Source organism: Poecilia reticulata, chromosome 10, assembly GCF_904066995.2.
Source record: "Poecilia reticulata chromosome 10, P_reticulata-male-v2, whole genome shotgun sequence".
Taxonomy (NCBI): Eukaryota; Metazoa; Chordata; class Actinopteri; order Cyprinodontiformes; family Poeciliidae; genus Poecilia; species Poecilia reticulata.
Genome location: NC_088839.1, coordinates 4,723,326 through 4,738,398, shown reverse-complemented (window position 1 = coordinate 4,738,398; position 15,073 = coordinate 4,723,326). Strand labels below are relative to the sequence as shown.

The following is a 15,073-nucleotide window of genomic DNA, read 5'->3' as shown; positions in this document are numbered from 1 at the left end:
GACAGGCAGCGGAACGGGCAGCTGTGAGGTCAGGGAGGCGATGGAACACCACAGTGAGGCTATTTTGGCTTTTCTTCCAATGTCATATTCTGTCATACTTAATTGTTCACTTACAGATTTCTATTTCTATTTCTAGAAGCAAATATAAATGGAACATATGCACATGTGATGGACAATGTACGACCTTGTAAGTTGTCTTGGAACTAACTTTGAGTTCATATAAAAATATAAACCAAAGTTCATATGTGTTTGTTTTTAGAAAGTCTGCTGAAGATTAAACGTGTTATGTAGCTTATAGCTCGCTAGCTAGTGGTTTGAGTAGCTAAACTCTAACTTTACATACAATATCTGTTAACTCTGAATAAATGTGAATGTAAAATTTTAAAGAATTAGAACAAAACAGAATTTAAATATATTATCAGTTCCACAAAAATATGGTTCAAATAAAGAGTTTAAAATGTCAATGTCAAATTTATTTATATAGCACTTTAAAACAGGTATAAAACTGCACAAAAGTGCAGTACAAGAACGACAACACAAATAACAAAACAGAGCACAAATCAATACATCAATTAAATGCCAAAGAGTAAAAATGAGTTTTAAGAAGCGATTTAAAATGATCCAGGCTGTGGGCAGATCTAATCTGGAAAGGTAAGTTATTCCATAAAACAGGAGCAGTAACAGAAAAAGCTCGATCTCCTTTCCTCTTAAGTCGAGTCCGAGGAACTGTCAGTAATAACTGATTATTAGATCTTAAAGTTCTGGACACAGACCGGAAATTTAAAAGGTCCTGAAGATAAGGGGGGGCTAACCCATTTAAAACTTTCTAAGTTAACAAAAGAATCTTAAAATCTATTCGATAAAAAACAGGCAGGCAGTGTAAAGATGCCAGAGTTGGAGTTATATGGTCATGCTTCCTGGTTCCTGTGAGAAGCCGTGCTGCTGCGTTCTGGATCTGTTGAAGTCGCTGAATCTGTGATTTATCCATCCCTCTATATAAAGAGTTGCAGTAATCCAGACGAGTTGTTATGAAGGCATGGATAAGTTCTTCAAAGTCCTTAAATCAGAAGTAAGATTTAACTTTTGGTAAAAGCCGAAGGTGGTAAAAACTCGGTTTAACGACAGAACTAACTTGTTTGTCTAACTTTAAAAAGCTGTCAAAAGTGAAACCAAGATTCCTAACAGAGGTCTGATAAGATCGAGCCAAAGAACCAAGAATCTGATCTGGGTTTGTAGTCTGAAGTTTTTGACCAAATAACAGAACTTGAGTTTTGCTCTCATTGAGGTGAAGAAAGTTTTTTTCCATCCAGAATTTAACTTCAGCTAAACAGTTTAGCAAAAGCTGAAGAGAATCATTTGTACCATTTTGAATTTTAAGGGGCAAATAAATCTGGATGTCATCTGCAAAGCAATGAAAGGAAATATTAAATTTTTGGAAAATCTTACCAAGAGGCAGTAAATACAAGATAAACAAAATGGGCCCTAAAATTGACCCTTGGGGAACACCATACTTTAAAGGTCTGGCCCCAGAACAGGATTGGTCAAGATGAACAGAGAAGGTTCAGTTTTCTAAGTAAGATTTAAACCATTCGAATACTGAGCCCCTCAGGCCAACACAGTGTTTTAATCTATGTAAGAGATTCTGATGATCTACAGTGTCAAATGCAGAGCTCAAATCTAGAAGTAATAAAACTGCAACGTTGCCTGAATCAACTGTTAAGAGGAGATCATTATACACTTGGCGCAATGCAGATTCAGTGCTATGAGCAACTTTAAACCCAGACTGAAACTTCTCAGTTATATCATTCTCTTTTAAAAACATTTCAAGCTGGATAAAAACTACTTTTTCAAGAATTTTAGATAAAAAAGGCAATTTAGAAATGGGCCTGAAATTTGCTAGGTCACTGGAGTCTAGACTGGATTTTTTAAGAAGGGGTTTGACCACAGCATGTTTACGAGTAGAGGGGACACAACCTGACTGCAAGGAGGTATTTATCACCTTAAGAATATAGCTGCCAAAAATCAGAAAATGTCTTTTATCAGTCGAGTAGGAAGACAGTCCAATGGATAATTTGAAGGCCGCAAATGCTTAATAACCAAAGTCAGTTCATCTATAGAAACTGGCTGAAAATGCTCCAGAATAGCTTCGCATTGTGGCATTCCATAGGAATCTAAATCTACCAGCTTATTTGAGCCTCTAAGAGCTCCAATCTTTTCTATAAAAAACTTAGAAAAAGCCTCACAACGTTCAACAGAGCCTAAAGGGCTAGATATAATCGAGGGATTGACAATCCTATCCAGGACATTAAAAAGGACTTGTGGCCTAAAATTAATAAAGTATTTCGATTTTGCTAATTTGACAGCATTCTGATAATTAAATAAACTGTCTTTCAAAATTCCAAAAGAAACCTGCAGTTTACCTTTTTTCCACCTCCTCTCAGCGCGCCTACATTCTCGTCTGAGCGCACGAGTGGTTTCATTAAGCCACGGCTCTAAAACTTTCTTTCTTCTAGTTGATATAGTTTTCAAAGGAGCTACAGTATTTAGAGCATTAGAACATACGTTGTTAAAATTTGTAATAAGAGCTTCAATATCAAGGTTATCAGTAGAGAATGTAGTAGGAGCTAAGATTGTATTCAGTTGAAGAGCTGTATCAGAGTTAATGGTACGACAAAGTAAAGGTTTAGCATTGCTTGTAACCACAGAAGGTGAAATCTTAATAGAGAATAAAACAGGGAAATGATCTGAAATACAAGTCTGAAAGATTTCAATGATATTCAAACGAAGCCCGTGTGATAACACCAAATCCAGAGTATGGCCCTTTGAATGTGTTGGTCCAACCGCAGATTGTGTAAAATCAAATGAGTCAATCAAGTCCAAAAAGCCCTTCACTAGAGGTTTATCTGGACAGCATATGTGTGTATTAAAATCACCTATAATTAAAATACGATCATGCTCCAGGGCAATCCATGCCATAAGTTCAGAGAATTCATGAAGAAAGTCCTTGTTGAACTTTGGCGGACGATAGATCACCACACACAGAATTGGTTCAGTTAATTTCAGTTCAAAAGCTTGGAGTTCAAAACTGAGAAATGATTTTATGTGTGATTGTTGACAATGAAAACTGGATTTAAAATTTGTAGCCAGACCTCCACCTTTTCCAGTCAATCGGGGAGAGTTCATAAAAGTACAGTTCTGAGGTAGAAGTTCAGAGAACGGGGACAACTGACCTTCTTGTAGCCAAGTTTCTGTGATGAATAAAAAATCCAAAGCCTTTCGGACTCCTAGACCGTTTGTTTATCTTGCTGTCCAGGTTGTGCAGTATCACATAACTGAGGGCAGAAAATAAACTGTTAAAACAAACAAACAAACAAAAACCTTCAGGCTTCTCAACCACGCTTGAGTAAAACTCCAGTTAAAGACTCAGAATGTATTTTAAAGAGCAGTTTAAACGTCTTTCTTGCTATTTTCAAACTTTCACCAAACTTTATTTTTTCTCTATCTTTTTAGTTCTTATAAAGCAAAACTGGAATAAAATTAAATTCTCCCAGGACCAGACTTTAGGTGTGACTGTAGTGAAATGAATTGATAATGGTAGTAATAATGTTTGGTGTATGTATGGCTTTAATAAATGCTTAATAAATAAGAGGCTCTCTGTCCAGTTTCAGGATAGGTCTCTCTAAGCTTTGCATACACGACTGATTTTTAATCAGTTCAGTGTTGCTAACCCACTGTGTTGGCAAGGTGGCCCAGCGGTTCCAGCTCTGTAATTATAGCTGCTTCCAATGTGCTGCTAATTATGTTAGCATGGACAGCCAATGCACTTCTTTTAATTCGGATTGCCAGCTTCACTGGATCATTACCATTAGACCTAATTATCAGAGGAGAAGAGGCCACATATGCATATCACAGCGATGATGGCAATGAGGAAGGGAGTGTTTTAAAATGCCTTACCTTGAAGTTCTGGTAGAGAGAGAGAGAGAGAGAGAGAGAGAGAGAGAGAGAGAGAGAGAGAGAGAGAGAGAGAGAGAGAGAGAGAGAGAGAGAGAGAGAGAGAGAGAGAGAGAGAGAGAGAGAGAGAGAGAGGAGAGTTTGGACAACTGTGATGCTGGAACTTGTATTTATTTCTGCTCCATCAGTTGTTTATCCTGCCAGAGAAAGAACTAGATTTAAATCTGTATCTAAATGTCCAACATGCTGGATTGACAGAACAGGACAAGAAAATGAGTTGCTAGCTAATTGATTCATCGTAGCAAATACAAAATGTACAACATTGTGCTTACTAACCTCCAAAATGGCAGCAACATATGGGACTCAAGTAAAATGTTAACTTTCTAGAACCCAACAGGTAAATTCTCTGAACTCAAGATATATTTTTGTGAACCTTTTCTGGAAATTACTGAACATTTTCTGGGGAATTTACTTGTTATTTTTAGTTAGCTTTCCTGGAAGCTACCGTCACTCTGCTGGTTCCGTTTCTTAAGCTTCACATTAAGATACAACAAATCCTTTAAATGCAGTTTTCAGTTACATTCCCAGAATTTAGCAGGTACTTTATTATAACATTTGTAGCACTTATTGAATATTTCCTCTGAATCTGATGGTGTCAGTTTCAGGAGGAAACTTTTGTTAGCATAGCTGCTGCAGCGCAGCAGCTGAGTCCTCACAAAGAACGGTCCTGCATAAAGAACATCTCAGATCGGTGACAACAGATTTGTCATGGCTCTTTCGCTGAACTTTAACTCAACTTAGTTTTGTTGTCTAAAGGCACGGCTTTAAATCAATAACAGATAAAATGCTTTTTATTTAACTAACTTTGAAAAATGCAGCCTTTTTCTGGCTAGGAGCAGACGTGTGAATGTGTCGCAGTGTTACAGTCAAGTCAGAACAAAATAGCTGACACAGCGAAAATAAGAGCAATAACAAAAGCACCTCTAAATATGTGTGTGTGTGGGTGTGGGGGGTGGGGGGGGGGGTGCGTGTGCATGTGTATATATAAAGCAGACAGCAAGCTTACATAATATAAAATCATGAAACTGTGCTGCTCTGGTTGCTCCAGTGATCAGAGTTTCAAGTGAATAATAAAAGTCATTTAATTTAACTTGCTGCTGCTGTCTGATGGCTAAGTCTTCATGATACTGATAAATAATGTGACTGTGGTGCTTATAGGTCAAATCTATATGTATTATGTAAAAAAACCTATTTGCTAGGCTCTACCTACAAAATGCTCAGGAGTGTTTTGCTTAGCGGAGCCGTCTTCCTGTGAACCTCTTCCTCTCTGTGGAGACCAGACGTCTTCCTGATGTCTGGTCTCCAGACATCGTTCTCCCTGGTTTTCGTTCTCAGGGAGAACGAAAACCTCCCTGAGGAGAACGAAAACCTCCCTGAGGAGAACGAAAACCTCCCTGAGGAGAACGAAAACCTCCCTGAGGTTTTCGTTCTAGTTAACGTGTGAATATGAATTCAATTATAAAGCATTCATTTGACTCAAATGAGCCAGTAGTGGGTTATGTAATTATTACTTTGTACCTCTTCAAACAGCAAAAGCTTTTTATTCTCACTGATTTCACTCCATCATGCACTGAAAAAAAATCCTTTGAACCAACTTTAAAAAAAAAAGACTCTAATTTGTAAAAGCTAATTTGCTTAAGCTATAATTGAAGAAATTTGAATTATTGGCTTGAGCAAAGCTTATAAAAATAATTTTTTAAATTTTTTTAAGTTGGTTCAAAGAAATTTTTTTCAGTGCATAATGGTGTGAAATCAGTGAGAATAAAAGGTTTTTTTGTCAGTGTGTCAAGTGCGAGAATTATTTTCAAACTTCTAATCACATGACTTTCTGAAGCATTTTTAGACCATAAACTTTTTAATGCTCAAATACAAAAACTCAGACTTCTCCTGCACTCCACACTCCAACCGCTAGGTGGCGCTACTACATTTTTTGAATTATGCACTTTATAAAAAAGTATTCACCCCTTAGGTGTTTCATCCTTTCATAAATCTATTATGATCAACAAAATTGAGTTTTTTTGACAAAAATAATAATTAAAAAAAACTGATATCTAAGTGTAAAATAAACTTCTACAAAATAATGACAATACAATCAAAATAACATCTGGAGGGTGAATCTGCAAACCCTTTATTAATGTGATTTATTATATGTCATGATTTTACATGAAAAATATTGATATTGTTTTAATAAAGTTTTAGTTTACTAACAGTCAACCTGTTAACCATTTAGTTCCAACAGGCTTTTCTAAAGCTCATCCCAAACCTTTAAAACTATTTTTAAACAACACTTCACTACTTTTTACCTTTTGATCAACTTCGGACTCTTTTCACTTTCTGGTTGACTTTGTGTGCGTTGCTCACGGTTACGGCCAGGAGAAGCCGTTGCCTTATATTCACCTCCAGGGCCTCCAGAAAGCCTCTTGCTGCGAGAGAAAATTAGTTTACTTTCAATTAGCATATTACTCCAATTAGTGCATTAGTCTTGAAGTCATTATCGCCACGGTCTAATGAACAAAGTCTAATTAGAAATTTATCAGCTTTTTTTTTTCTACATTTGGTCTTCAAATGACCTTTGAACACCAGTATAGGATAAAAGATTTAAGTTAAGGGTGAAAAATGTAATCTTTAATTCTTTCAAAGTCGGATTATTATCCCAAATGCAAGAAGAAGAACCTACAGAGCTGCAGTTCTGAGCGCCGGTTGAAAATGTCAGCGTTTCTGGACGTAAAAAGCCTTTTAGTTCATTGTGTCTTGCAGCAGGTCATAAACTTTTTAAAGCTTGTTGGTAAACTGGTGATAGAGATTTTTTGGTATTATCATTTTGTTGTTACTTTAGTTCATATTCAGGTTAAAGTGTTCTCTTGTTTAAACTGTATGTGTGAACTGACCTGGAAGTCACAGCTGCCTGTTATCTTCATGTGAAACAGTTTGACCGAGATTTGAACCGGGCTCAGATCAGGGGCCAGATGTTAAATTGTTTTACGACCTTTGCTTTGTTTAGGTAAAATGTTTTACGACCTTTGCTGTTTTTCCTCTGCTGTCTATCTTGCCTATCCTCCCTCTTTGAAGTTTGAGAATAAAAGACAAGCTGTATCCAAAGATTGGCAGAACGCTCTGTGAACAGCTCGGAGGAGCTGACAGAGTTTTTTCTCCTTCTGCAGAAGCTTTGTCATAAAATTCATATACGTTGTCTGTGGTTCTTTTATGTAGGTTCTAGGAAAATACCTATCATTTTGGTGCCGAAACCCGGGATCTCTCATACCGACCGCTGTCAGGCAGAGGAAGACGCGCTGAATCCATGCATGGCCAGAGTCAATTGGACCTGGAAAGAAAGACCCAGGAAGTAGAATTCTTCGCTGGGCCAGCGACGTAGGTCCGACTTTGTCTGCCAACGGCGGAATGACGAGATCCGACTGGACAACCCGAAAACTACAGAAACGTAGGTGAATTTTAAAATGGCTATTTTAGTGGTTTGAGTTCCCTTGTATGATGTCGCTCTGCTAAAACTCTGTGGTTTGAGAATCCTTGTATGATGTCGCTCTGCTAAAACTCAGTGGTTTGAGAATCCTTGTATGATGTCGCTCTGCTAAAACTCTGTGGTTTGAGAATCCTTGTATGATGTCGCTCTGCTAAAACTCTGTTCGAGGAGACCCCATAAGGGCAAGTCCTCAGGCGGATAGGAAGCTTGTCATTGCTGTGTGGTTTTGATTTTTTGATGGGTAAAATATCACTGGTGCTGAGTTATCTGACAAGGCAAAAACAGATAATGTTGCGCTAAATCATAGAGTCATTACTGTGCTTATATTGCTGGTTTGCTACTGCTGCTTTGTGTGTGTGAGAGTGATTGGAGGTTTAAATACCGCTCTGTATTTTACCTCATATAAAACAGTGGATTTAAGCAGCAAACCTCTTGTGGATGCAATAGGCAAGATTCTCCCACTCGAAAGAGTCGAAGCGGGGAATACCACAACAAGGTATTTTAATTGCTGGCCCACTGAAAAGAGCTCCAGTTCATAGGACTCCCTAGGAGTCAACGAACCTGGACCAAATTTAAATAAATTCAAATAAATAATATTTTCAAGCTGAAATTGCAAGTGTTTTTAATATGGGAATTAAACATTCTTGTAATTCCTCACTTATTGAGGGCCCCGATGGGGATGAAAAATACATGCTGTCCAGGTTTCCTGGTAGCACTGTACACATGAAAAAATGGAGAAAGAAATACAAAATAGATGGAAAGCTAAAAATTGATCAATGGCAAATAATTGTGGGAATTTTGGAGAGTAGTGTAGAAAGAAAAATAGGAAGAAAATAAAGTAATTCCAAGCACACGGAATGCTGTAGCGGTGCAAGGAGAGCAAGCTCCTGCAGCCACCTCTCCCCTTGCTGCTTCAGCAGCTCCGTCTGCTCCAGTATCAGCCGCTGCTGTTCCAACAACACGACTGTATCCCTCCCTAGAGGAAGGGACACAAAACTTATATATCTTTAGACCCTGTACCTTAGAAGAGGTCAGGAAAGCTGTGAAAGGATCAGATGTTTTTCACCTGGAGAAATTTGGAGGTTTATATACCTCTGCCTTTTCCAACGACCGGACAAAAGGCCGTGGAAGAGACAGAGGCAGAGGAGGTCACGATAGGCGAGGACCCCAAAATAACACCCCACAAAATCCACGGTATTCAAAAGGCTGCTGGATTTGTGGCAATATTGGTCACTGGGCAAGAAACTGCCCTTCAAAGAATGTTGCACGGGGCGACAAGAGGGGTGGTGGAGTGAGGAGACCACAAATAGGAGAAATCCTCAGCATAATCAGACTCTACCACACCCCAAAAACACAAACCCCCAGTCCAAATTGATGAAATGCTAGAGACATGTGCATGCAGTTTAAGACGTTAAGTAAAACCATAAAAGAAATTGAATTCCTGCAAGAAATCAGTGTATGCAAAATAATTTTTCTTTCCTGAAGGAGGAGAAGCAGGAAAAATAAAACTAAATAATAAAATTGTCCTCAGAGAACAATGTTTAATGTATTGTGTAATATTATAACACCAAATTGGTGAAATGATTCTTAGCTGTCTATCTGGAGGGGTCAGCGGTCAGAGTAAGGTACCGACCTGGACATTAACCAGCCTCGTAAACTCTCTTAGGCCTTGAGAGGAGGGCTGCCCGCTGACTTCACAGTCTGCAGCACTGAGATCAACAAATTTAGAGAAATCCATTGTTCTCTGGTGAGATGTGTCTTAGATGAAGTTAACCTAAACTTACATTCTACATTTTACAAGTTAATGGTGAACATGATGAAAGAGACTACAGCTTTTAACATGTTTCATGTTTATATGTGTTTGAATAAGGAAATGGTTTATGACTTCTTAAAAAGTTGGATAATAAGTGGCTAAAAGCTATACGATGAAAAGAAAAGAAAGTTATAATTGACTCTTATTTGCTTCTTTCCTTTTCCTCTGTCTGAGCCTCGCTGCGCTGCGTCTGACCTCTGACCTCAGCTCAGATCTGTCCTGCCAATCAGATGACTCCCTCCTTTATCACCAGCTAGTTGATAAAGAAGCAAAAAAGGACAGGACGATTTCTACCAACTGGACACTGAAGGAAATAAAGTGTCCACTGGTCCTAATTCCTTGACATCTGGGAACTGCCATGCAGCAAAACTACTGTATGGAGTCCTGCTAGACGTTTGGAAAAAGAAAGCAAACTGAACTGTTTGCCGCTTGTTTCATTGGTGGACAAAGGGACGGTCTGGACAACTTATAAATAATCCAACACCAGAGCCAGTTGGACTGACAGGGAGCTGGAGAAGAGACAGAGGGAGGACCAGCTGCAGTGACGCTAGCAGCAGGAGGGGGAAGCGAGAAGCAAGACAGAAAGGAGAAATGCAGATAAGTTATACACACACACTGCTGTGATACACACACTGCTACTGTAATGAGGACTTGTTTGCTTACTTACTAGCAGGAAGGAATTATCTAGCTAGAAAAGGACATATTGAAGGTTTTTAGGTACAATGTTAAACAAAATCGTCCATTTTGTACCCATTAACTCAGTCCTTAACAGAAGGACCAGTGATCCTCTTAGGGCCCACGAGCCATAGATTGGGAAACTGTGAAGGAAAAAACTGTAATGGTTAAAAGTTAAGAAAAAAAAAAAAAAACTGAGTGTGATACGGCTAAATTACACCAACTAAAATTATTAGATTCAAAACTAATAATGATTTGCAAATGTTTTATTTTCTTTGAAATAAATATACAAGTTTGGAACTAAATTAAACATATCTAAGTGTTGAACTTAATTGATATTGCAGTGTTGAAATACTATGGAGTATTTCTTTGCATTTAACTGAAACGCTTAACTTAGAGTTTAATTATATAAAGAATCTATAAATTGATTGGGATTGTGTTTGTGTGTTTTATATTGGGATGAATGACAATTGTTTTGAGAAGAGAGAAATTTTACTGCTAAATTGAGTAACGGATGAAATTATTGACCATTTAATTTAAAATATAAAAAACCATTGTTAACTTGTCTGAAATGCGAGGTTAAGAGAAAATCTGAGACTTTAAGCAACCTTGTAAACGGCTACTAAAAACTGATGATTGTGATTAAAAGCAACATTTTCTAGACTTCAGTCTAGAACATTTTAATCCAGATTTGATTGATAGTCAATAAATTCAAAAAGAAATGGAAAATTAGAGGATTTGAGGTTTGGTTTAATTTCAGGATGGTCATTTTTATTTAGGAAGAGTTATGCTTTGATGAATTTGATAACATCTACAGGGAAACCAGTCACCCATGCATCCTTGCTTAAGAATCTTTTGCAGGCCATACATTTACCAGCTGAACTAGCAGTTTGTAAGTGTGCAGTGCACACCACGGAACAGAATGAGGTTTCAAGTGGCAATAGATTAGCTGATAAAGTAGCAAAGGAAGCTGCAGCTGGGAAGCATGGGGGAGACAATTTCTCAATACAGATAGAAGATCCTCAAGTAATAGACAAAGCTGTGTTAAAAGACATGCAAGATAATGCTCCAAACGCAGAAAAACAAATGTGGATAACTAAAGGGGCGACACTGGATGATGATAACATTTTTTCAGTGAATAGAAGCCGGTCCTTCCAAAATCTCTATTTAGAGCGGCAGCAATTTTGACACATGGACATTGTCATGTGTCAACAGGGGGGATGGTCTCTATGCTACAACAGCATATGGATTAAATTCTTACTTAAAAAATTTTTTGTACTGCATGTCCAGTTTGTGTCAGAAACAATCCTCAAGGAAACATTAGACCAAGAAGAGGAAGTTTCCCAAGACCCTCATCCATTTCAAACAATGCATATGGACTTTATTGAACTCACACAAAGTGGACCACATAAATATTGTTTGGTGATGATTGATGCTTTTTCTAAAAGAGTTGAAGTAGTTCCAGCAAAGCCTGCTTTTGAAATAATTTATGGGAGAGCTTACATATTGCCTCTGTTTGCTCCAGACTTACAGAAAGCTGATGAAGAACAAACATTGGTAGATTATATGATCAGGATCCTGAAACAGAAAGAGGTGTTAAATGCAAATTTACTGCCGTCTGACTGTTCTCCTCTACAGGAAATAAATAAAACCACCCCATCCAGCCAGGAAACTGGGTCTACATAAAGGTCATAAAAGAACCCTTCCAGGTGCTGATGACCACACCAACAGTCGTAAAGACCCAGCTGGATACATCTAAGTCACTGCAAGCTGCAGGGAGTGTTGAACCCCTAAGTAGGCGGAGGGAGGAAGACCGGACTTCAAAGGGGGGCTATTTTTTAGGGTAGCTCGTCTCAAACCCGGTGAAGAAACGCTTAAGATTCCCCCGTCTTTAGTTTGGGGGTTCTGACATCTCTGTGCGCCGAGCAGCAATGGGGACTCCATATGCCAGATGGATCTTCTACTGCGCTGTGACTGCAGCATCAACCTGTGGTGGAAACTAATGAATAGAACCGCGTATGAGGGACATGCTGTGAACTGCTATGTGTGTGCGCAGCTGCCAATCGCCACACACAACTCAGGTCTGCGTGTAGGACACATCACGGATGACAAATAGATGTGTCTCTATGGCCTGAGCACACAACCACGACTCAGCGTCCCCATGCCAAAGGGATGCAAACGGTGGAAGAATGACTATTCTGTTCTACTTCAGATAGGAGATGCCGTGAAGGAACTTTTTGGATCTATGAACTGTTCCTTTAATGCTGATGTATTTCCATTTCCACTAACCGCATGGAAAATACCAGAGACCATTTCTTTAGCAGGAGCTAAACCCGGGTCTCTGAGGAGCTGCATGTTCAACAACGGACATGTTTCTCTTGGGATGTTACCTTGAAACTTGTGTAACATAGTTTACACATACTGCAAGACGACACCGGATTACATCGACTGCACAGCCTGCAGGGGTCAAAGGATGACTCCACACTGCAAAGTCTGGAAGGACAACCCAGACTGTGACAACATGCTTCAGGAGAGGAGTTTCAACATCACAGATCGGACATTGGACGACAGGAGACAACGCTGTGCAGTACCATAGTGCCAGGAGACTATGGTTCACGGGTGATGGCAGACTGGTACTTCCTGTACCCGATTTTATTCATCAGGAAAGGACGACACATTCTGGCTGCCCGCTCCAAGCGTGAAGTTATGCCTGAGGTCAAACGCTGGGGAGGCCTCACTACAGACACTGGAGTTCCTTGGGAATTCAAGATCTGGAACGGTGGAGAAAAGTTTATGCAAGGCATATTTCCATGGGTCGGAGTAGGAGAGGTTTGGGACCACGTTGAAATCAACAGATACGGATTACTGCGACTAATCAACATCACATACCAGCTGGCCAATGGCACCGCGAAGGAGCTGACTGAACTGAGAAACATGGTTATGCAAAATCGTGTTGTTCTGGATTTCCTCACTGCCCCTCAGGGAGGGGTTTGCAAAATTATTGGCCCAACGTGTTGCACTTTCGTTCCTGATGAAACAGAAACTGGAGGAACCATTTCTGATGCTCTATATGAGCTGGAGGATCTTGGAAAAAAAAAAAATATATGTGGAGAGTGGAACACGCGGCTCATCCTTTTTTGATTTGTTTTCATGGCTCATGTCTGGTCCATGGTGGACTTTACTGTTAAAGCTCATGACACCTATTCTGTTTGTTTCGGTTCTGTTCTGTCCTTTTAAGGGTTGCATTATTCCATACCTACGAAGTATGATGTTTAAGACAAGTAACACAACTGTTGTCAGTTATCAGCTAGCAAAGGCATCCTATGAGACGAATGAAGATGACTTGTTTTGAGATTCTGACGATTTTCTGTGCAATGATGATGTTCTGTAATCACTGAACGGATTAATTCATTTGCTGAATGATTCCTACACCAAAAATGTGAAAACAAGTGGTGTTAGTGATGAGAAAACTGCGTTTGATTTTTTGCTGTTTCTTTCTTTGTTTTTGTTTATTTCATTTATTCATTATGATCATTGTGTAATTTTTATGTTTAGACTAGGACAAAAATGTATATATTTTGCATTTCTTGGTTCTATTTTATTTCTTTTCTTTCTATGCTTGGCTTTTGAATACGGTTTACACACATGGTAAAAAGATAAAAAGGGGGGAATGATAGAGATTTTTTGGTATTATCATTTTGTTGTTACTTTAGTTCATATTCAGGTTAAAGTGTTCTCTTGTTTAAACTGTATGTGTGAACTGACCTGGAAGTCACAGCTGCCTGTTATCTTCATGTGAAACAGTTTGACCGAGATTTGAACCGGGCTCAGATCAGGGGCCAGATGTTAAATTGTTTTACGACCTTTGCTTTGTTTAGGTAAAATGTTTTACGACCTTTGCTGTTTTTCCTCTGCTGTCTATCTTGCCTATCCTCCCTCTTTGAAGTTTGAGAATAAAAGACAAGCTGTATCCAAAGATTGGCAGAACGCTCTGTGAACAGCTCGGAGGAGCTGACAGAGTTTTTTCTCCTTCTGCAGAAGCTTTGTCATAAAATTCATATACGTTGTCTGTGGTTCTTTTATGTAGGTTCTAGGAAAATACCTATCAACTGGGCTGTTCTGAAGGACACATTCAGCAAAGGAGGGTTTTAAAAACAGCATTAGGAACAGGTAATGATTTATGCTGAAACCCTTTCATGAAGTGGTTCTGGTTGTTTTTTTACAGCTTGTAAGAAAGATTTTATTTCTGAAGCTGACAATAGGAAGAAGGCATTGCTACTGTTTGTGAGAATGTTCTGATGTGATTAAGAGAGTCATAGTAATGAAGATAAAGTAGAGCTAATTGTGCAAATGAAGGTTTTGTTGAATGAAGCAGTAACATACGAGAAACACTCATTTTTACTGCACTTGTCGACACGTTTCATGTTATTGTTTACGTCCAGAAATTTCCCGCCTACCCACAACGGCGGAGGGCAAAAAATATTTTTCTTTGACATGCCATCTGCCATGATAGAAAAATTCTGATAAAATGAAATGAATGATATTAATTTAGTGCAATGCGCCACAGAAAAGGGAAAAATAAAGTAGAAAAACCACCAAAGAACAACTCAAAACCACTGTATTCCTCTATTTTCTCACTCTCTGTGTCGGCTATGCTACACACAGACCTGTTGCCATAGGGACTGACTGACAACAGCTCGAGTATATAATTCAACACCAAAAAACATAACACTTTCCACACAAAGAACAGAACATTCAGTCCGTTACAGTTTTATGTTTTCCAAATTGATGTTTATTCTGCGATTTTTAATAAGTGACGGTCTGAACACAGCGGTTGGTAGAGTCGGTGTGTGGGTCACCTTTTTTTTTTTAACCGAACTAAAGCACTAAATTCCACAGCAAGTCTACATGTTAAGGTTTTCAAAGTCAAGCTGGCATAACTGACCTACGTCCCTCTTAGGCGTCACTCTTTTTTTAATTAAATCTTTTCACTGACCTGTGAGATGTGACACCTTGTTATCTAGTTGTCATAGTGTTGATCATTAGTAGTAAAGCACTGTATCCCTTTTTCTTTTATATATCATACGTACATTTAA

At 38.7% G+C, this 15,073-nt stretch overlaps 1 long non-coding RNA gene across 1 annotated transcript; it reads left to right on the top strand.

The window, feature by feature from the left end:
* Positions 1 to 6,806: 6,806 nt before the first annotated feature.
* LOC145553102 (uncharacterized) lies at positions 6,807 to 14,035 on the top strand. The gene is made up of 2 exons (XR_014089304.1): positions 6,807 to 7,450; positions 9,510 to 14,035. It is a non-coding gene; the product is annotated as an uncharacterized LOC145553102 (long non-coding RNA).
* Positions 14,036 to 15,073: the final 1,038 nt, after the last annotated feature.